The sequence below is a fragment of the Fringilla coelebs genome, assembly GCF_963513975.1.
Source record: "Fringilla coelebs genome assembly, chromosome: 3".
Lineage (NCBI taxonomy): Eukaryota > Metazoa > Chordata > Aves > Passeriformes > Fringillidae > Fringilla > Fringilla coelebs.
This window is the reverse complement of record NC_140030.1, coordinates 49,599,209-49,623,551: the sequence shown is the minus strand read 5'-3', so window position 1 is coordinate 49,623,551 and position 24,343 is coordinate 49,599,209. Positions and strand designations below refer to the sequence as shown.

General features: G+C 38.6%; 1 protein-coding gene across 1 annotated transcript in view; it reads right to left on the bottom strand.

The window, feature by feature from the left end:
- SLC35F1 (solute carrier family 35 member F1) overlaps nucleotides 1–24,343 on the bottom strand; it is a gene marked incomplete at both ends in the record, with an annotated part of 224,490 nt that overhangs the window by 67,654 nt on the left and 132,493 nt on the right. The window lies entirely within an intron of this gene.

The window sequence follows — 24,343 nt, the reverse complement described above, 5'->3', positions numbered from 1 at the left end:
GATCCAACACTGCTGAACTTCTGTTAGGTTATACATACGAAAAAGGCAGATTCACCGTGTCCATTCCTTTAAAACCAAAATTTGGGTGTCCTCACAATGATGAGAGCAAACATAATTAATTTTGCTCTTGATTGTTGAGCACAATGCTCGTTAGTTGCTTTCTGCTTTTTAGCACTTCAGATTTTTATCTTAAAGCATTATCTTTACCCATGAAAAGTTAAAGGCTCACTTTTTAGTTTTAATAGAAAATGATTATTATATTATTTACACTTTAAGACCAGAATATCTAAAACAAACATAAAACTGATTAAAATACCAGAAGAAACAGTACTGAGGTCTGCTGAGGCTTATTTGTTCTTCTGATAGTCATTGCCATGAGGAAGACAAAGAAAATGAACAGTGCCATTGTCTGATGAGTGCACTTACACTGAATTTGCTTCAAGGACTTAATAGCACAAAAGTAAGGGTTCAATTAATCACAGACAAAATTTTAAGAAATCAATAAGTCAGTGAAGTATTTGGGGTTGTCACTGTGCATTCATTACTCATGGTCTGCCTCCCTTGTAGGATAAAGTAATTCTTAAGTCACCTTTATATTGCCTTCCTCCTACTTTTATCAGTGAAACTTGAACAGCTCTTATATTCCTTTCATTTGTGCTTATATTCCTACTAGTAGGCTCACACAACCTGTTTGCCACTGACTCCTTGGCTGTTCCAGCTGTAATAATACTTCCAAATGACTGCAATCCCCAGTGCACCAGCAAAGAGACCTGCAACAACTTCACTCTTCTTGGGCCTGTGATGCCTATCACTTGCAACAGGTCTCCTGTAAACCCCACCAAACACCCAATTCTCATCTGATACAAACTTGTAGCTAAATTAGAGTAACTGCTGATTTATACCATGTAATTCATATCTGTCCTTAAATCCTGAACACAAATCTTGTAAGCAGCCAGAGTAATAACAAAACTTTCCTTGCAGAAGCTTTAAAATAATCCAGGTTTCCATTGTAGGTTGCTTGTCATTACTGTTGATTAAAGTCTTTCGTAACAAGAAGGTAGTTTAACAGAGTCAGAGTCAAACACAAGAATATCATGGCAGGGATGAAGGATCAGAAATCATCTCTGGTGGTCAGTATTACTGCTAATAACTGCCATGTCTTAAGCCAATGAAAATAACTCATTTGCCCAGTAAGAGAAAGCAGATAAAGCAGGCAGGTGGAGAATGGGAGGAAAAGAGGCAAAAAGAGCATTTATAAGGACTTGTGGCAGGAAACAGAGGTAAGGAATTCATCAGCACTGAGGTTTTTAGTGAGCTTTCAGCAAACTTGCTATTATACCATATCTAGTTAGATAAAGCAAAAAAAAAACCCAGCTGAAAATACCCACCAAGTTTGTTTGTTCTACTAACAGTACAGTGAGAGAAGAGTCACTGGCACAGATTTGTTGTCCAGGAAGAAGTGAGCATCTGAAATGCTGCTATGACCCCAAGAGACACTTGTCCTCTTAGAATCTGCACTGCAAAGTCCAGATAAGATGCCTGAAGTGTTAGCCATGAAAGAAAGAAAAAAAAGATTGAAAGGCTGGGGAGCTTGGAAAGAAAGAAAAAAACAACCCTCTAATAAAACTAAATTAAAAGTAACAGTCAAAATCTGATCAGAGTGCTCATTACCAAGGGTAAAATTTATTGAAAACTGTAATAGATAATTAGCATGTAATCTTTTTTAACTGTTAAGCTGCCTTAAAAATTTGTGTGGCATAGCAGCTATGTAGAATTCCTCTGTTTTGTGGCAAATACAGACAAAAAGTGCTAGTGACAAGTTCTGTAAATAATCCTTGAGTAGTGGTAAGAAATTAAATATGTCATGCTTTATTCCACAATTAGATATGTAATCCAAGGGCATGGGATGTTACACCATGCATGGCTGCATAGTATGTGACTTGAAAGAACCAACTTATTTTGATGTAAAAATTACGTAGTGCAATTCACATACAAACCCAAACAGTTTCATTTTGGAAAATATTGAAAGGGTAATCTTGGACTTTTAAATAATGAAACAGTGTGAAACATTAGAGAAAAAGAACAAGTTCCTAAAAACATTTCACTGCTGCTGATCAATATTTCCTTTGTAAAACAGTGCATGCACAAAGCCATCCCTTAATTTTACTTACAGTATCTGATATTTTCCTCAACATTCAGTTTTTGGCATAAATTAGTTTTACTATTACTGGAACCTCTATCAAAACTGGACCCAAGACTTCACTTCATCAATATTTGAAAATGTGGCTTATATATATCATAAAAGTTAAAACTTGTCATGAGTGAAAAGTTATCATTTTTCTTATTCGTATCTTGTTCCTAGAATTATTCTTTTTTAATTTGATTTTATTTTTTTTAAGATCAGTTTCACAGTGTTTGAGAACTTCAGGCTGAAAGATCTGGTACCATAAACACAAAAGAAATACCAATCCTGTTTCCTTGGGCTATAAATAAGAATTACCCTGAAATTTGTAAGAGAAACAAAAAGAAGCATTGCTTTCCTAGAAATCATGTCATTTGGGAACACTGAGGATTATCATTAACATACTGACAAACTTTCTGTACAGTAAGAATATTTTCAGGGGAAATAAACTCTGTTCAAACCCAAATACCTTTGAACTGAGGCAAAGCTAAAGTTCAGAGTTTGTTTTTCAATTCATATTTTAATTAAAGGACTCAACAAAATATAGAGAAATTCAAAACAATTTATATTTTTAGCAATAACATTTGAAAAAAAAAATCTTGCAAGCAGCCAGAGTAATAACAAAATTTTCCTTGCAAAAACTTAAAAATAATCTAGGTTAAAAGTAACCTAGTAAACAATACAAATCAACCAGATCTATAAAATACATCTTCTCCTACAGAATTGCAAAGGCAATTCCGGGTTTCATGAGAGGAAGATGAAGGACCTGCTATTCAACACACCTGCTTATATCTTCAAGTGCAATTTTTCATTTGAATTGTTTTTAGTAACAGCTGATTGTACTCAAGCACACAGCAGTAAATTAAACAGGTGAAAAGAAGTAACCGAGCCTTCAAAAATCAGTATGTGCAAATTGTCCTTTTAATTAGTGTCAACTGAAGACAAAAAGAGAAGGTTGGCTGAGGTTGATTTTTAAATCAAGGGTCAAATCTAGTTGTTGCCCAATGACAAAACAATCCTTATAGGATAACTGTTATCACTTCATCATGAACATGTCTAAGCCAAAACCCTGAGTGATCTCTGTGGACAGAGCAACTGCAGAAAACTGGTATTAGTAATAGTTTTTAATGAGTGATAGCTTTTAATGTTTGGTAAAAATCCCAAGCAAACAAATGTAATGTTCTTTTGTTTTCTTTCATTTCCTAAAAGGGACAGTTTTCTCTGCTGAACAGGTGATTAATAGGTGATTAATGCACTCACACTAGAAGGCAAAGGATGCATTTTGACAAAGGATTTGCAAACCTGGCCTGGTCCCAGCCTGGGGCTGTCTCCCCTGCTTCCACACTGCAGGATCCTGCTCACACATATATCAGATAGAAGATGAAGCTTCTTCTTGATAAGAATAACCTTAGCTGATCCCAGACTTCATGTAGGAATAAAAGTGCAAGAAAAAGGAAAGATCGAGCAATACTGAATCTGAGGTGGGACAGATTATTCTGCAAGGAAGGCACCTTTCTGTCCTCTTATGCTGGGAAGCAGTAGGTACTGCTAGAAAGCTCTGGAAAACTCCTTTAATGTGAAATTATGGATTCAAACATCTACAGCCTTAAAACCCTCTTATTGAACACTATTTTGCCTGATTGGTGTTATGTGTTTTATAGCTCAGGAAGTGAAGGACTATATTGTGCATGATTTCCTTACATAATTACATTATATAAATCTGCACTGCACTAACACAGAAGTCAAATGGTTTTACAGTGTTATTTGAATAGGCCTCTTTGTATTTCAGACATACTTTCATTCCTTGTCTGTGAGATTACGACACAATAATCTATTTTTAATAGGGGAGTTCCAGTTTCTTGGTCAAAAAAGCACTTTTAACATCCATTACATAAATAAATGCACTTTAAAAACAAATTTAGTATTTATCTTTTGGTAGGCAACATTTCTTAGCTGCCTATGTTCTAAATTTTAAATGAGGATAGTAATTTTTATTGCTTTCATCTCAAAGAGCTTTAACTGATGAGACAGCTGTGAATGGAAACCTACCCATGGAACCTTATGTTGAGCCAAGTATGTCCAACAATCCACTACACAGATGAACAGAAAATGCTTCTTCTCTCTCCTCATAAAAAATTCATTGTATATTGAGCAGCTATTCTACAACCAAACTCCAAAAAGAAGCTGCCAAACTGCAAACCCCCGATAAACCTCAAGGAAAGTTTCAGAATATTCTTTGCAATGCAGATGTGGATGAACCATGTAAGTCTCAATTACAGCAATTGCTTTCACAGAATACCTGTCTGAGAAACTTGGCCAGTTTTAATAAGTATTTTGTCCTGGAAAACCTCAGTGGGCTGCTCAGTTTTGTTCTTTGTTTAATTTCCTCTCCTACATTTTAATCTCTCAGCGTAACTGCATCACAAAAGAACCTCATAGGCAGAAGTGACTCTCTCTCAACCACAATTTGTTGACTTTTGTATTGGAGCACACCAGGAATCCACTCAAGATGTTCTTAAAAGCAATTAGGGTATTGGCTATATTGGGAGGCCCTCAGGGTTTACAAGCTCTCTTAGCATGAGACCAATTTATGGATGCTTAAGTTGTAATGAAGCAGAAAAAAGCATAGAAAAATAAACAATTTAAAAATATTTAAGTCTCTGGAGCATGCTTCTGACATATTTTCGAAGTAGCAGAGTACTCTATGATTTAATAATAGTATTTTTTCTTGAGAAAAAAACTAAAAACTTCTTTAAAATTAAACAGTAGCATGTAAAAGCTGAAAAGGCATTATGATATTAAGAGGAAACAGCAAGGGACTTGACCCTTCATCCAGCCCAGAAGCAATAATCCATAAATGCTAAGAAACTCTGTGTAATAGAGATGAAGTCCAAAATTTGATCTTTAGAGAAGCTGTCAAACAAAATCTCATTAGATGCACAAACACTGAAAGTTCTTGAATAGTAGACATGATGCTATAATTTCAAGCATTCCAAAAATGTGATGAAGTCAAAAGTTCAACTTTTCCTTACAAATTGTGCTGTGATAACTCTGATTATGGTGCTCAGAAGAATAGCAGTTTTGTGGGCAAATATATTTATGTTTTTAATTCAGCTTTCTAATTTTTTTTTTTTACAAGGGCAAATTGTGAAGACATGATGCTTTTAAAAAACATCCATTAGTAGTTTCATGTACCAGAACAACAGACTGGGGAGTTATAAAAAAAGCCTCAAGAATGGAAGATATTGGGCACAAGAAGTGTTGAGAAAGCACTTACGTAACTAAGCTGTAACCCTGGAGTCAGAAATCTTAAAGGTAGTAACTATGTTCTTTGGTATTAATGTTTATCACAGCTTCGTGAAAAATGCTGCAAAGGTGGCACTAATAATTATAACAGAAATTGAATTCTCACACAGATATGATTTGGTTTGGAGTCTTTTTCTGGAAGATATAGAAGCAGTCCAGAGGGGACTATGATGAAAACTGCTAAAAAGATGACCAAAGACAAAAGCCAGCTGCTGGGGCAGTGCTGTCACCTGAGATGCAGCAGGGGTTGCTGTCAGGGTTGGTGCAACAGGCTGGGTCATTCCCTGCCTCTCACCTTCTACTTTGTTTAAAACATGCTTTTAAATTCCTTTTTGAATTGAGTGATCAGTACCGACTTCTTTTCCCTCTCTAGTGCATTTATATTATTAATGTGGGAAGAATGCCCAAGACTGATACACAGTCATTGTAGGCCACTTAATTAAATTTCATTTTATTCTGGTTGGATGATGAGTATTGACCAATTTGCTTGCAGTTAGCTCCCGGCCTATTTGGTTCCTTTCAAAATCCTGCTCACCAGCACAGTGAATCTCCTTCTGGCTATTAACACTATAAGGAAATATCCCATTTTGGTTTTGTGAACAGTATTCTCACCAGAGTCAGACTGCAGAATTGAAGTTATACCAGCTGACTTGCACTAGAGATACAGCAGAAATATCATTAGATGGTGGTATAGGCCAGCTGGGAGGGAAGCTGGAGATGTGGAGTGATGCACAACAGGAACAGCCACCCAGTCTCCTTTACAGGGCACAGAACAAACCTGGCAGCAAGTTGCAAAGCCAAATGGACTATGCTTTCTACTCAAGAAGGTACTATAAATTCAAAGTTGCATCTTCTCCAAAATACTGCCCTATTTATAGACTAATATTAATTCTATAAACCAGCACAAGCCACAAGACAGGAAGAAGCTCATTTGAATAACCTACTATTGAGAACACCGTAATGCACCTCTGATTTGCTGAAATGGTCCCCAAACTCTTTGAATCCAGTTCTTTCTTCCTATCTATTGCCTACTTTGCAGCTAGCACAGCAATCAGCAGAGTCAGATTACTGAAAAGAACAGAAGTTTTACAATTTTATTTTGCACTAGAGAACCCTCTAAAGAGAGCATGGAAACAAGTAACCACAGGAGAGGAAAAGGAGTGGGATCCCCTACTTATGTTCACAAAGAGGACTCACTAGAGAGACTAAAATGCTTGTGTTTATGCAGTGCCCTTAAGTGTTATTACTTATTACCATTTATGTGATTACAGGCTGTGTTCATAGCAATAAAATAAGGCTAGGCTTGGGTAGTACTAATAGCCCAACTAATTACACTGCTATAAAACGTTTATGGGTGGTATAAATTTCAATATTATTACTGCCACGGCATGACATTCACAGGCTTTGTCTAAAGGAAGGTGTTGGAAAGCCAATCTCCATGTGCCCTATTTTTACTTTAATTCATAAGCAGTTAGTGAAGACACCAGGATACAGGACCATTCCACCTGGCTGTAGGACCAGCTTCAGTCATGTCTAATCCCACAGCTACAGTTGAAAAGCATTATCACTATGGATTCCTGTTTAGAGATGGAAAAGATCAAAAGGGGTTTTTTTCTCATTTCTATGGTCATTTAAAATGCCAGCAGTGTTCCTTTAGCTGTGCCCAACCTTGTCAGACATCAAGAGCAATCTGCCATATTCAACTGGAAAATTAAAAACTCTCTCATCTTCTACTTTGTGAATTTGCTCTTATTAATAAAGAGACATGACCCTACTTTTATCTACACTCAGAAATGGCAGAAAATCTGTTTAGGAAGGATACACACCACCTTTAATGATATTGCTTTGTAGAACACTTCACAGGTTCTAAGTCATATTACAGATAAATTCAAAAGTGTCAAATAATGCTATTTGGTGTTAGAAAGCAAAGAAACTTTCCCAGAGATTATTTCAACTCCTTGAGTAAAAGTAGGCGGTTGAAGGCAGAAAATAAATCGTGGGACTCCAAATTTCTATAGGGTAGAAGAAAGAAGACCCTGAATTCATTCTACACTGACACAAGACAGCTAGAGCTGCCAGTGGGGCATTTGAACCAAGCAGGAGGTGTGAAAAGGAAGCACAGGAAAGCATCTCAATCAGGTGGCTTTTCTTGCATGCCACCACATAAATTGAGCTTTCTAATATGATGGATTTAACTAGGCAACTGGGAACAGCAGGGAAGGAGGAGCTGCTCACTTACTGGAGCCAGAAGACAAAAAGCAGTCTGCCAAGGCCAGACAAAAAAATATTGACAGTGATCATCCAGAGTCAGGAAATGAGGATTCACTGTTACTGGAAGGAACACACTGCCACATACAGTTGCTGAGTGGGAGGGTGAGATGGCAAAGTCATTACAGCTGGTTTTAGAATGAACAACTAGGGCCACTGCTGAGGCATCAGGCCACCAAGACTGAGAAAGATCTTATAAATTGGACTGGAAATGCATGTCACCCAGTAGATACCTGTACCTACATCACCCTTTGCAAGAACTGCAGGATATTCCAATACTGGATTCCAGCTGCAATGCCTTGGGACCCACAGTGGGCACGTAGGTAAACATAATTGCTTCAGTACATCCCTAAGAGCTCATTCTACAAGATAACTGTCAAAAATGGCAAATAGCATCTTGTCCTCCTTCACAAGCTGTACCTGCTGCCAGTAGATTTTCTTCCTTTTACAAGCAGAGGGAGCAGGCAGCCATCCTAACAACACTTCAGCAGGCCGTGTGCTTTTGGAGGCATGGGACACTTCTGCACTCCGTGAAGGCTCCTCTACACTCTATTATCCTTCTAAAAGCTTGGATCAGTGGAAAAACTGCATGCATGGGGCATAACACCAGCAGCACTGTTCAGTCTTTTCACTTGTTTGCCATTATTTTACCTTTCTCTGGCCAAAAAGTGCACAGGCACCCGTAGTCTCCTTTTCAGAGTGCCAGCTACCAAACCTATCAACCAGGCAGGCATCCTTCTCGGTACAGTCAACCACAAACACGCAAAAATTTCTTCAAATGAAATATCTCATTCAAAATATGAGAGAGAGCTTACAGAATCTCACTATGCTAAACATCATAAACTCGATGTTATAAGAAGGAATTGACATTCCATGTTTGAAAACTTTTCTTTGCTACCATGTAAGAAAAATAGTTCTTATGAAACTCAGAGGAGGTATTTTCAGTTGACAAAACTAAACAAGGGGTTTTAAGAAAAAAACCCGACATATTTATTACCATGAATCTCTTACAAGAGTGTTCTATAAAAGCTGGCAGCACTGCTCTGTACAAAGCACAATGTTTGGCAGCTCGCTTCACTGCTTCTGCTGATTTTCTTTCCTGTTCACAGCAGAGAAACAAGAATAAGATTATACTTGAAACAACTTGTTCAGTGTTATACACCGAATCAAAGCTAGAAATAGAATTTTGACACTTTAAATGTGTTGTGTAATGCATCTGAACATATGGCATGTAGAATAAAACATCTTTTAAAGGCATTCAGCAACCACAGTAATGGACGGATGGACAGAGATAATCTGTGTGCTTCTGGTGTGATTTACTGCCTTGTAGGAACCTGTGCTGTACAGAACTGAATCTGCAAATTCCTAAAGACCATGCTTGACTGAACTCTAACCACAAGGGGCACACCTTTCAAACATAACTTTATTGGTTTTATTTCCATGGCAGCAGCTGTGAAAAGGTTATCCTGCTCAGATTAAGTGCACCAGTATTTGTGATGAAATGTTTAATCATCAAATCCCTATCAGATACTATTCATATTTACTATATTTCAAAAAGATAGAAATGCAAATTTGTCTGTGTTACTAGAGCATATAGCTCAAAAGCTGATTGGACTCTTCTGTGTTAATAAAACGCCTGACTTCAAAATAGTCTATTTTTCCTCAAAAGTCATCTATATGAAAAATTCTCATTACAGCTTATACATAAATCAAATCCTTGTGAAATTTCATTCAATTTCTGTCCTTTTTTTGGATATGGATGCTATCTATTACTGACATAGTGAAAATGCAACTCTGTGACAGAGAAAACATTCTAAAAGGCAGGTACTTTCCTTTTTTCTCTTGCTCTGTGGTACATATTTCACCTTTATACATTCGATTATTTCAGACAAAGGCCCTGAGAAATTACCTCATAATTTGGTCGTATTGTATCATTTATTTTGATAACAGCATGCCTTGTACGACCTGATATTGGTGCTTTGATGCTCATTTCATTTCTCCTCCTAAAAATAGTAAACAAATTTTATCCACATGAAACTGCATTGGAATAAAAATTGTTCCTAACATATTAATGTGAAGTAAGTACAAAAGAAGCTAATGCCTCATTCAGAATCAAATGTATTGTCTGAGGATAATTTCAAAGATGTGATCAGTTAAGAAGCAATTCCCATCCATAGGTACTATTTGGAATAAATTACAAAAATGCTTATAGGATGAAGACAGGGAAGCAGGGAGTGGACTCTAACACAAATGAAAGGACTCTAAAAGACAAAATCAAAACTAAGAAGAGAAATAAAGCTTTGGATGGCACTGACAGTAGGACAAGCAGCACAAAAATTATTTTGGTACGGCAGGGATAAATGGAGTCAGCAGGGAATTCCTCTGATCACAGATGCAACACAAATTACACAGAGGATGTGAACTGCTGATCTCCAGGCATGCTGACTCACTCAGCTTTCTGCAAGCCTACATCACTGTTTTGGTCTCAGCTCCCACCGCTCTTTAGAGCTTTGTTTCCTTGATTTACATGTCTGTTGTCTGTTCAGGCAACCTCTTCACAGATTTCCTTGTATGCAACCTCCAAAATTTTCCAGAAGGCTACAGAAAGATCATAATGTATCTACGTTCTGAAGTTAAAATGAAAAATTCCCTTCTGCTGCACTTTGCTTTTTGCCAGGTTCAACCAAATTCTAAACATAGATTCCATGTTCAGTCTTGTGGCTATCTCTATTTCAGCATCAAGGTCATTCTGTCTTTTCAACCAGAACTGGACAAGATCAAAAGACAATTTTTCTCTGAACAATTATTCCCTGAGGGAGTCAAGGACTTAGAAAGGGGGTACCATCAACTCTCGTCCATAAACAGCCAAACCCCCCACAGATTTGCAATTTGGATATGGTTGGTCTGGTTAGTAATAAAACTCAAACCTGATTACCCAAACAGCCAGCCACCATGCAACCATCTGTGCCATCTGCAATTTCAGGCACCGAGAGCATTTGGTTGTGCAGCCTGCGCCTGCTTTTGAGTTTGACAGAGGCAAACCACAGATTTCTATTTCCACATGCAGGAACCAAAATCCCTTTTGCTGCTCCCAGTCGTCTCACCACTGGAAACAGGGCAGTTTGAGCATTTACATGAGATGATCACTGAGCAATATCACTTTGTGAGTCCAGGGCTGCTCAGAGATGGGTAATCAGAGATCAGTTCTTCAGGAAATAGTCCTTGAGAAACTGTTCTGTTTATGTGCTCCTGTCTGCAGACCCTTTGCCCAGCAGTTCCCTCACAGAGCCCTTTTGTCAATCAAAGCAGCAAAGCCAGAGTTCCAGCAGTGATATTTCAAATCCTTTCTGCAGTGACACACGGCTAATTGAGCACCACTTTCCCACGCTGGGAACACTTGACCACCGGAGGGGAAGGATGACCTAGGCAGGTCTCAGGGAGGAATCTGGGCAATGCTAGTGGAAACACTCCTGTGTATTCTCTACTGAGAGGAAAAGGCTGACTGCAATCTTTGGAGGGTCTGTTTGGTGACTGCACAGTTCTGCCACACACCCACTGCCTCGGTGCTTAGGGCATAATGAATGGACCAATACAACAAAAATAATCCTCTTGCTAAGGATGCTGCTGGGCTGCAAGGGTGGCTTCCAGAGCAAATATCTGTGTTTTCTGAGCTTTCCTACCTTGCAGATGTTTGACAATGCTCCTAAGAACTTCTTCTCTCATCATGTCTCCCTGAAGCCTCACCAAACTTAATTTCTCATGTTAATATTTTCCTTTCCTACTGGATGGTACCCACAGTTGAGAGTGCATTGGTTGTGCTTGGCAAAAGATTTCCAGAAATATAAAGCTCATAACTGAAATCCTTGCAACATGATTTCTTGTATCTATATATTATCTCTAGAAGATATGTTTCTAATACTGGTTCTTAAATTTAGTAGGTGATTGCTATGCAGTGCGTGGTTCAACTGGGTCACAAAATCTCCTCTGCAAATTTAACTTAGGAGGTCTTAGTACTTTTTATGATCATATAATCATCACTAGGCAACATAATTTTGGAAGAAAGTGAATAAAAAACCTCTGAAATACTTATTACCAGTGTATCTATTAAAATACTTATTGTCCTTGCTTTGAATGTTAATAGGTAATAAAATTAAGTTGTAATGAAGAAATTAAGTTTACTAAATTCCTTGAAGGGAAATCCTTTATTCCTGAATGGCACTGTTGATATGGGATCTGATTTTCAGTGTAAAATCACTATCAGTAATTTCTTCATAAGTCTTCACTGAAGATATAAATTTTGGCTCCTACAACTAATTAATTCCAATTAACAAATATTAATCTTTGTCTGTAAGACTGCAATAGGCAATGGCAGACATCACTGCTATTGATTCCATCTCCTGCTACTTCCTTAGTTCTACAGCTTTTTATACCTGCCAATAATCTCTCTCAATACCCAGAGAGATTATTTTTTCAGTGAAAAATTCTGCTTAAGTGTTGCTTACATCTATTACCAATAATTGGTAAAGTCCATTAAATACACCTCTGTACATAACAGATGAAATCCATAAAACATTAAACATAGCTCATGAAAGTACAAAATAGAATAAAAAACAGTGGAAAATATTAATAGTATGATAGATAATTTTTGAAAAAACATACTCAAGCAGTTTATCTCTCAATATTGTCATTAACAGAAGATAGACTGTTCCCTCCCCAAAGCAGAATTCATTGAAATTATGGAAATAAACAAAAGCTTCACCAAATGCATATGAAGAAATGTCTCTGTAATGCACACAGGGACAGCTGACAATGAGTTTCCATTTTTATATCACTGTTCAAAATATTAAGAAAAAAGAGATGCTATTTTGTCAGGTTACTGATAAAATCTGAAATATTGGACTAAAAAACCTGACTCTTTTGTGAAATGATAGAGAAGGAATGTTGACAGAACCTGAAAATTTGCAGTAAGCAGCTTCCAATCCAGAATGAGTTGCTGTGGTACTATCAGGTGGGCATGTAAAAAAAAATTAAGGTAATGGTGGAAATTTCAAGCAGAAACATCCTGTGTAAATTTGAAGATGGTATTTTCCTTCTTGTCGCAGTTGGCTTGGGTTTATTTGACTGTTGGAGTTGGGCTTGGGCTTAGTTGACTGTTTTGAGTTTCTGGTGCACATATTTAGAAATTATTTTTAAAGTACTTGCTTAAAAATACCTATTGATAGAAAACACCTTGTGCTTTTCCACACAAGTTCATTGACACAGCACCTCTACATTTTAGACTCCCTCCTTTCTCTACAAAGAGGGCTATCACTGTCTCCACTGCTTGACAACTGAAACAAGTACCTTGCTTTTAAATCAAGATTGTTTTTACAAAGATGGTTTCAAAGAGAGAATAATCAGCAATAAAGATGACATGTCTTCATTCAGCTTTAGGCTTGGATACAATCCTCACAGAGACACTGAAATACAGCCTATGTATGAAATGAGTCAGCCCTGCTAAAAATGTTTCTATCATCGAGGCATAGCAACAGTGCAACTCTTCCACAGACACTCTGGAAACTCTTCCTTGCAATCACACCCTTTTGTTAATAGAAAAGTAAATGTATACAAGGAGAAGTATATACATGCACATGCCCAAACTTCTGTGTTGCCTTGTATTTTATGTTTATTTCAACAGGCTCCCGAAAAGATCTTGGTGAGTGTGCTCTCTATTTTGAAAAAGGATTCTATTGAGCAGTCATTATATTACCAGCAAGAAATACTATCATAAATACCCCCATCACTTGTCTTCTTAAAGGCAGGTTGTTCTGAGATATGACTTGAGTTCTCTCACCTTGAAGCAGCAACACATTTCTTTTCTGCAGCCTGTCGTATCCTTCAAAGAAAAAAAACCCCTACTTTCTTTATTATTGGTTTTATTTTACTCCATGCTTCAGAGAAATAGTCTTCTGATAAAAACAGACCATTTTATATTTTCTAGGCAAACAATAGAAGAAACACATCCAATACCCTTGCTAAATGAAAAGTGGCTGGATTCCCACATTTCTAATACTCCATTCCCCAGAGAAAAAGTAGGTGGGTTTGAGTGCACAGGCCTCAGACAATCACGCCCTGCAGACTCACAAGCATTCCCAAGTATTATTATCCATGCAATTTCAGTGTTACAGCTGCAGTGGGGAGAAATGTGAAATTTTAGTCTTCTTTCTGCTCAGTAACTTCTAATGATTATTACTTTCCCTACATATCCTCAGTAGAGCGCTTTTCCAGAGAGAGAGGCAGTCTGCCATAGGTATAAAACACCAGTGGGAAGAGGAACATGGCACTTGGGATGTGACAATGGTATGTGCCAATCGGGCTATCATCAAAAGAGGAGCTAAATTATCAGGGCATACGCTTTTTGATGCAACACCCTTGGCAGGGTTTCTCCACCTTGCCCATCTGACATGCTGTGGTTCCTCACACAACATGTCCAACATCCTCTTAAAATTCACTCAGACTTCCTACTGTGAAGCTGTTTCTGTGACTTCAGCTCCTGCCAGCCTACCCCTCCCTGAGCTACCTGGTTTTCTTAGAAAGCACTCAAGCCAAGGATCTCAACCCAGTGACTGCTGGCTACCTGACTCAACAGCAAGTTCATGCAGACCTCTCATCTCCAGCTTTAGCACAAAAAGTATTTCTACATCAGGTTTGACTCAGTCATGAGAGTGTCAGTAGTTCATTGGAGTCCTTCAAGTTATTTTGATGCATTCTTCAGCTTTGGAACACAATCTTAACACAAGACATTTTGTCTTAAGACAAAATTTAACCCAATTTAGTTTTCAGCACACTGTTGCAAAAGATTCCATAGGGTCCTTCACCAGCATCCATGCATTCTGGAATTTCCATCCATGGCTGGGAAGAGCTCGCTGGTGACTTGGTTTAGCCATAGAAAGCTTGGCAACTGGCAAGTTTCTGTTCCCCTTGTGGCATTTCATCTCCTTGAATTGCTATAAAAGCTGTGAGTGGACACTAAATGTTCCTAGTCATGCTGTGGCCTGTTTCTTATCATATGCCTGCCCAACGGTGCATGAAGCCTAGCTCAAGAAAACATGAAATTCTGGGATCTTGAGATGCTAAGCAATAAAAAATAATTCTAAAAATAAATCCTACCAAAAATACATACTTTGAGGTTTTTCATATGTACACATGCATATAATTAGACATGTGTGCATGGAAAAACTCCATCAATATAAACCACCTCAGATCCTTTTAAATGAAAACAAATCTCTTACGTGCCAAACTTAATAAATAAGGGCACTAGTTTTTCCTTTTCCTACACCAAGCTGTTGAAATCTTAATAGGACACTTGAAAGCACATTCAAACCAAAGATTCCAACTAGCAATGAAAACAAACATCATATATAAAAATTATGTTGATGAACATGCCACTCCCTCCCTTATGTCATCAATGATGCAAATCAGTGCGGATTCATTTTATTAAAATAGTGACAGTCCACCTCTACTCTGGAGTATTAAAACCTCCTTCAGAATTAGGCAAAACAAAACCAAGTATCAGATCACACACAGATAATCAGAGCAGCATGGACAAGTGATATTGTGAAAACATTCTAGTGGTTGCACAGGAGCAAGTTCATTAATATTTAACTCAGAAAAGGCATAGATGCATAATTTTCCTTTGAAACTTTATTTGCTATATTTCTGTTACAAAAATATCCCTGTGAATTAACTGTCACTGGGAAATAACTGAAAGCTAGGGGGTAAGTGCTCCTTTGAGACATGCACATGGCCTCTGCCTCCCCTGTGTATCTGGAGCACTCACTACTGCTGTCAGCAAAGCTCCCACCTTTACCTCAAAGTTCCCTCCTCTCATCAGGGAAATGTGTGCAAGAAGTGGAGGAGGCTGACAGACAGCATACATTATCCCTCTCCTTTTCTCTTTAATGATAAATCAGGATAATGTAGGGGGAGGTTCTAAGAGAGTTGGTTCCAAATGACCTTGAGCTGCTCTGTTCTGTAGTGAATTGGGTCTAAAGCATCCTCAAGGTTTGTGAGCAGTGCTGCAGCCAAAGGGACTAAGAGCTGAGTCCCCAGGTCCCTGCATCCCTAGCACCTTCCAGAAGTGACCTGGTGTCCTGTGACCTGTGCTTGGCAGCTCATGAGCAGAGGGGAGAGACAGCACAACTGCAACTTGAATACTGAGTGCTACATTTATAAACATTCCTTCAGACAAAGCTGCAATTATTATTATAGCACTATCACCCAGAAATATAATAGGATATCAAAGCGACCAGACGCCAATGGCTAACAGTTCAGCCAAACACAAAAGAAAAAAATGCTTATGAAGTGGTAGATAAACTTACAGGATATTTGTACATTTTTGCCTCAAAGATGTATTTAGTTGTAAACATAAATATACGTATTACCATGGTAGTAAGGGACAGTAAAGACAATAAAATCACTGCTTGTGTTAGGACTAAGTATTATGTGTGAGGCAGAAGAATAAGTTGAGAATACAGATTTATCCTACTGACATAAATTTTTATTCCCTTGATTCATGCTGTCTTATAGTATTTATTTTAGAAAAGGTAGTACTTCCAAACCTTCAGAAAGGATGCGATCTTCACAGGGACTTTGCTGCAAGTCTTGTGTACAGTTTACGACTGGGCTCTGCAAAATGGGATGCTATTGAGTCTTTGATTTAATGAAAACTTAGGAAGTCAATTCAATTCACTGCAGGGACTGCTTTGTTCTTTCATTATGATTCCTTTTTAATGAGAAAGACGATGGCAAGGATAAACTCCATTCCTCGGAATTTTTACACTAATTACATACAAAGCACCATTCTGGCAGAACGGGACTTATCTCCTTCAGGCAATGCAGTTATCATCTTGTAACCACACTTCAGATCTCCCACATGAACGCTGGAGCTACATGTGCTGAATGTGGATCCTGCTACCCTGGCTAGCTGTTTGGCTTGATGAATGTTTAAATATTCCATAAATCACAGGGAAATACTGATACTGCATGAAGAGGCAGAGACAACCCTTGCATTCTGCTTACAGCTGTAGGATCAAGGGTGCACTATTTTATCAGAACCATTAACTTTCCTCATTGAAGTGGGAAGGGATGGTTGGTTTTGCAAACAGTACTTGAGATGTTTATGTATTAACAAGAGCCAGACACATATACTACCTCTACAAAGGACAGTTATCCCTTAATTCTACCAAAAAATCAAGTGTTTGTGATTCAGCTCACACCCTTATGAGACAATTTATTATTTGACATACTGTGAGGCAATCTGGGCTACATAGAGAGCTTCATTACCCTCAAATAAAATTACCGAGAGCAACATTCACCCCTCTGCAATACCCTGATACTGTGGAGTAAGTTTCAAAGCTCAATCTGTGCTCACGGCCACGCTATCTCAGCACTTCCAAGGCTGTGCTACCTTGCTTTCTACATGCTCAAAAGCCTTGATTTTTTCACCTACAACATCTGTGCCCCTCTTTGAGCCTGTGCTACAAAATACATGTAATACATCTGCAGAGAGGGAGACAAAAATCAAGCATCAAGATGCATGAGGGGTAGGTACAAACTGCACTTCCTCAGAGCCTCCTCGAGCCTGCCCACTCATCTTTCCAGAGATGAGGTTTATCTTAAACAGGAACTCACAGACTTGTGCTCAGATTGGCACTGTCTTCGAAGGACTGGCAGGGCTCCTGGAAAAGTAAGCAAGGAGGGAGCTTTCCAGGCTCAGCAACAAAATCTAAATCCTTATCCAAACATAAATGCTAGCAAATATATGTTGCAGATTTGCCTCTCAGACTTAGGTGCTGGCATCACTAAGAAAAGCATGACAGCATGAAATGCCACATTGTGATGATTTTTTGATTCTGCTAAATTCCACTAGCTACCTGTGATTTTGCAGCTGTGAGCTGAGTAACTGCAATGTTTCCCATTTTGTTGCATCTGTGGTTTCTTTTTATGGACTTACTGGCATGAAATGGCCACAGCTGGCTAAATGCTCCTAGAATGAATGTACATTTACCTCCAGGGTAAAACTGTCTTTTTCTCAAGTAGTATACTCAGTATAGACATTGCCTCACAGCAATGATGTAGCATCTTGATGGTTCATCACCCAGGACTTTGGCCAGCCTAAAGCTCAGCATCCCTTTCACGCTGGCTGCACTCAGTGCCTGTAAGGTTTGCTCTCATAAAATATGCACCAGTCTTTGAACCATGGTGCAAATCTGAATGCTGTGTCTGGAAGGTACTGGCTGAGGGCATAAACTTGGCAGCCAGAAAAATGACCAGGTCTGAGCTTCCCAAAGTGAGAGTGATCTGAACTGCCTGATTTGAATCTTCCAGGGACTTTTTTACAAGGAGAGGTACCCCTAGTGCAACTTTAGAACAAGTTCATTCTCTGTGTGCACAAGACCTCCCATTCCCTCATTTAGGTCAAGAGAATGGTTAGAGAAATCTCAGTTTTCCCTTGTGCTCTGGTCTGCATCACCAAGCACAGGAAAAATGAGGTGTTTCTATCCTTTCACACAACGCCCTCTCGCAGCTTTTGTCTCTGATGGCACAAAGGATGCTTCCTTGAGCACCAAAGCTATTTCAAAAGCAACCTGGTAACAAGAGGTCTCTCAGGGTTGAACGAGCTGCATCAGGGATCAAGGGATGCTACTGCAGAGAATGCTCCAGCAGGGATGCTTGATGAGGCCAGGCCTTTATTGCTTTGGGGTTATCATGATTGTATTAGTGATTGCATCATTAAACCAGGACATACAGTGCTCAAGCTTAACTGCTGCCACCTCCATCCAAGAGGAACAGTGCTTTCCAATTTCCAGCTTGTATGTGCTATGGGATGTACATGACTTATTCCAATGATACCATGCAGGAGCATATAATGTGCTGCTTTGGCTGGGATTAAAAAAAGGAAAGATATTTTGTAACACACGATGCATGCTGTGGGTTTGGACAGCAAGTACCTTTACCTAATGTTCAGGAGCACCTTATTGAGAGAAATAACTCTGGAAAGTAAAAGCAGAGGGGCTTTTTGAGCCTTTACCTGCCACTTTATTTGCCCTATGTTTGGGGCCAGCATTCCTCTCTGTAAGTGTTTATTTGTACCTTGCTAAACAGCTGCCAAAGCAAAGCACACATGATGGAAATGAAAATTGACTAAGCCCTGAGATGCCTGGTCCTTTGTGTGGGTGGAAAGGAGCAGCAGGGCCAAAGCAGAAGGCATCTGTTTGCTGGTCAGTGTAACAAAAACAGCTGCAAGTGAAAAAAAACCCTGAAGATTAAAAAATGCCATCCAACATCTCTGCTAGGAATAGCCAAACAAATCAGAACAAAAGACAGAGGTCAAGTCTATTGGTTTTAACCCTGTCTTTGTATCCCCAACATGGTCTTTTTTTTTTTTTTTTTACCCTGCCTTTCCAGCTATGTGGAACAATCATACTGTGCTGAAATTGCATCTGTTTTAGTATTACGGCTAAGAATGCAAGACGACTTCACTGGACTGGGAAGGGAAATTCTATGTTTAGAGCAACTATCACAAAGAAAAAATTCTCAAGGTTCTGTATGAAAACTTTACATACCTGAAAAGTTTGACACCTCACTGCATTGTTATCACCTACAGGGTAGAATAACGAAGGCTCATTCAGCAGCAGCAGCAGTCAACATTTTATAGCAGGAAATTTTAAAAACTCAATTGGAAGTAGAATGAAAATTCAAACACAATTATTATGTAAATAGAACTGAACAGAAATCTGGCTCTAGTCACACTGGTTTTTTTCCAGCGAGCTTGCTGTGGTGTCCATGATATGATAGGCAAATCCCAAATACATAACGTATCATAATCCTTGCTCCTCTGAGCATGCTATCCAAAACTGAAAATTGCACATTACAAAAAAAGATCTCTGCAATTTGAAGTGTCTGTAAATAGGCAGCATTCTAGTTTCATTTCTCCTAAAGTATAGAATTCCCTCTGAATATGAAAAGGGCTCTTCAGATCCCAAACAAAGGGACTATTTGGCTGACCATTTTCATAATAAACATATCCCACACGGTTTGGCATCCCTAATTAGAAGCCCAGAGTAATTAGGAGAAAGTACATTGCAGACAGCAACGTGTAACACAGCAGGGAGATTCTGCAGCACTGCTATGAGAATACCAAAGACCTGAAGGTCATTATTTTTCACTGGTTCCAAGCCACATTTGCTGCTGTGTTTCATTCTTACAACGCAGAATGATCACAGCCCTTTGCACTGGGAGGGCTGTGAGAATCATACAATCAGAGGATGGTTTGGGCTGGAAAAGACCTTGAAGACCATCCAGTTCCAACACCCCTGCCATGAACAAGGACACCTTCCACTAGACCAGGTTGCTCAGATCCCCATCCAGCCTAGCCTGGAACGCTTCCAGGGATGGGGCATCTAAACCTACTTTCAGTTTAAAGCCATTTCCCCGGCCCTATCTCTACATACCTTTGTCAAATGGAAGAGATGGGCCAGCTGGACTCGCCCTTGCCTGTGCTTCAATGTCACATCTTCTTGCAATGTCTGCCACGTGCTTGCAGGCCAGTGTGTGGGCTGAGTTGTTGCCTTGAGAATCCAAGGACCCCTTCCATCACAGCTAGATAGAGCAATAAAGCTGCTTGGCTTCAGCTTTGAACATTTTATTTGACTGGAGGGATACCAAGCTCTTTGTTTTACAGCATGGCATGAGCATGCTTAGGAAACTGAACAGTGATGAAATGGATCTTTTCTAATCAAAATCACTCCCTGTCATCCTCAGTGAAGAGGAAATGCTGACAGGATCAATGCCTTTCCAGAAGACATTTCACCTCAATGGTACGAGATATATTGTCCAAAGTACATGATATCTAATATAGTTTGATCAGCCTAAATAATACACTTTGTTTGTTTCCCAGACAAACAAGATTGTTCTTACTGGCAATAGACAAAAAGAAAGGTGTTGGTTTAAAAGAAATTCTGTTATGTCTACCTAAGTTAAGTGCATAACACTAGCTTTGTATTAGCATACCTTTACTAATAGAATGGAATTAAGTAAAAAGAGACATTTACCCTTTCTATCATTCAATAAATACCTGACAAGCACTGCAGTAAAAAAACCAACTCCTTTATGGTTCTCTATCTTCCTTAAATTAGCCAGTTTTGGTCAACTTTGGTGAAGTAGAAGCGATGCTGGGGAGGGGTGCCATTATCTAAATGGAAATACATATTTGGATAGCAGACACATCAGGAAATTACATATGGCTGAGATGCTAATGGCAGAAACCACCCTGAGATAGAAATGCTTTAAAAAGTGATATGCCAGTAAGAGGTCTGCAATTTTACCAGTCTCACAGGACTCTCTGGCTAACTCAGGGGCACAGATCACCTTTAATTATGTGTCAAATCTAAGACATTTCTGTAGGGAAAACTCTATTTCCATTGACAGATGATATAACCTCATCACTTGGCCTGGAAGCAGAATTCATCCAGACATACTGAGATTCATAAAAATGTTTTTGAACTAGCAAATTTTTGCCATCCCTTAGTACTGGTGGGGTGAAATTACTCAGTAACTTGTTGCACTAAAATGCAAGGAGCAGCTTGCAATGTGGAGCCCTACTCACGCAGGATCTGGGCCTCAAGGCTTTGTGGTTCCCGTCTGTTCAAAAGACACTTCCATTGTTCCTCATTTCTTGTTTTCCAGGATAACAAAAAAATAGCAGTTTCGGGTTTTTTTCCTGTTTTTAATGATGTCTAGTGGATGTGTTGTTTTCATTTGTAGCATATGTGACGTGGCTTTTAGAAGTAATTTATTTTTGGTGGCAAGCTGCTGATGCTTGCTCCCATGTTGGCTGTTAGCAATTAACACCTTCTGGTCCACTATGGACAATTTCCCACTCCCTGCTTTTTAAGGTGCTAAAACTAATCTCCACCAGCTCTGTCTCTCATAGCTCCATTTCACCCATTTGAGGCTCTTCTCACTGATAGCCAAGGTGGTTTTTTTCCTTCACTGATAATGACACAGGACTCAGAGGATATAGGGAAGTATCCCTACATGTTTTTGTTAAGCGGTGTCCTCTGCTAAGGAGGAGACTGAGGTGAAATAATATGTGTTAAAACCTTCTCAGAGGTGTTACCATGGACAAACACAAGTTCTGGCTGTGAAAACAACGGGAGTGAGAGGAAGATACCTCAAGAGAAGGAACTGAGAACGAACTCGTTACCTGTTATATGTTTGGCAGATTTATTTTCATCACAAAAATCCAAGTTTAGACAAATTCTTCCACTTTTTCATGACCTGTGCCTGAATGGTATCCATGTTTTAAGGCCCATAAGAAAATCTCAAAAGAACTGATCTCCTTCGATGCTTTTGTCACTTTTTATTTTGGGTCATGAGAACAAAGTTGCAATGATGATGAAATGCCTTACTTACATGCACTTCACTGCTTAAAACTATTGAGTCCACTTTTATTCCTTGAAACTTCTCTTTTTGGGGGATTTAGATTTGGTTTTTGGGTTTTGTTGGGGACTTTTTTTGGTTGTTTGTTTTTTTTTAATATGGAAATGAAGTTTTAAAAATTCAGAGATCCTGACACCTGCAGGTCTGTGCCTCTCCCCTATCTGATGATATGTTGATTCATTGCAGGCTGACAATCCTCATCTATGTCTCCATTACAGCGAGCGCTGTGGTAAAATTATTTTGGAAAACAATCTCAGCTCCCAATATAAAAATGTAGTGGACGTTGCTGATCCTGGGCTAACTTTAGCTGCTCAAAGCTGAGCATTCACTGCAGAAGGCTTTAGTCAGAAAAGCTCAGGAGCTTTAACAATCTGCTAATGATGATTTTCAGAGATCAGTGCAAATTCTACCTCTTTATTATCACTCAGGGGGTATATAAGAACAGCAAGGGACAGCTAATTCCAAGGGCATCCAGAGTAAATCAAAGTTTAGAAGAAGCCTCTAAAGAAAGAGGAACTCTTTGTGTCTTGAGAAATTATAGCTTTCAGTTCTAGAGTGACTTCAGAGGGTTTTTTTGGCTACCCCAAGTGACACCTCCTTAAACACTACATTTCTGTAGTTTAAAAAGAATTAACAAAGCAAGGAAAGTAAAATACAAAGGGATGCAATTATTGTTTGCTACAAATCAATTTATGATGGTTTGATTTCTGAAGGAGGAAGGGAATGATTTAAAAATTTTTCACAGAGAAGAACCATACTTGAAAAAAAAGTTTTTTGATGATGTCAGCACTCAGAACAGAATCATCATTAATATTATTATGTGATTTCCATCTGTGAATGAAGCCACATGATTAGAGTTGCTAGAGAAACTGCCTTAATGGAACAAACACAGATAATGGATTTGAATAAATACACAAGCAAAAAGACAATGTCAGGCTCAGTCAGCTGGCAACATTAAATGCTGAGTAAATAAATAGGCTGTGTAGTGCTGTACCGTCCAGCAGGAATGTTATGCTGAATGCCTGGATCACTGCTTTCATAGCTTCTGTAGCCAATTTTATTTTGGGGTTTTTTGGATGAAACCATCTTTTTGTTTTTTTTTTTTTTTTACAGCTCCTTTTCCAAACAATTCCATTGGTACCCTTTACATGTGCTCTAGTTGTTTGTATGGTCTGTAATCAACCACAGGCTTTTTAAAATACCTTCCCCAGGCCTTTTCACTTGTCCAGAAAACATTTTCCACATATTCCTATCACTTTACCACTTAGTTCCCAAACCTATCATATTGGCACAACAGATGTTTCTGACAAACTCCCTTTAGTCCACCTCTGTATTTTAAAACAGAGTCAGAAAAATATTTATAAAGTACCTTTTAAAATACATATTTATATATGAGTAAAGCAGAGTGCTTGACAGCATTTTTTTAGATGTCACTATACACCAGGCATCAAACTTTATTCCAAATTAGCCTCTGTAATGCACAGCAGAATGCAGTATCTATATGGGTATACCCTCTCACAAGCATTTTCAAAAAAGTATAATCTATTTAAGAGTCCATATAGGGACTTGCCTTCCACAGAATCTAAATCAGTCGAGAGGAGGACATTTCTGGGACAGAACTTGTGAACATCTAGGCAATCCTACACTCAGAATAATTATTTTTAAACACGGTTCTCCAGAAAGCTGCTACTAATAACACATTTTAAACCTTTGGCAGAGCAAAGTATGTGGTGATGTTTCCCCCTACACAAACTGAAATACCAAGACAGTGAAACAGTGCCTGAGCAATCTCTCCTTATATAAGAGTCAACATTTCCCTTGCACATTGGCTTTTAGCACCTCTGCAGAATGCCAGTGGGGACCAATATTTGTAAAACTTATGTTGTAATATGTTTAAGTGCTCTGTGCTGGAGTACAGAGGTATTTTTTTGACTGTTCATTTTTTGCATAGAAATTAAGTCCTTGCTCCTTTGGAACACTTTTAGCATTGTATCACAAGACTGTACTATGAGTGAAGAACTTAAGCTTCAGGGTTGTTCCCAAAACATTAAAAGATCAAAGACCAATCCAAAAATCATTGTTCCTGTAAGAAAACATGAGCTT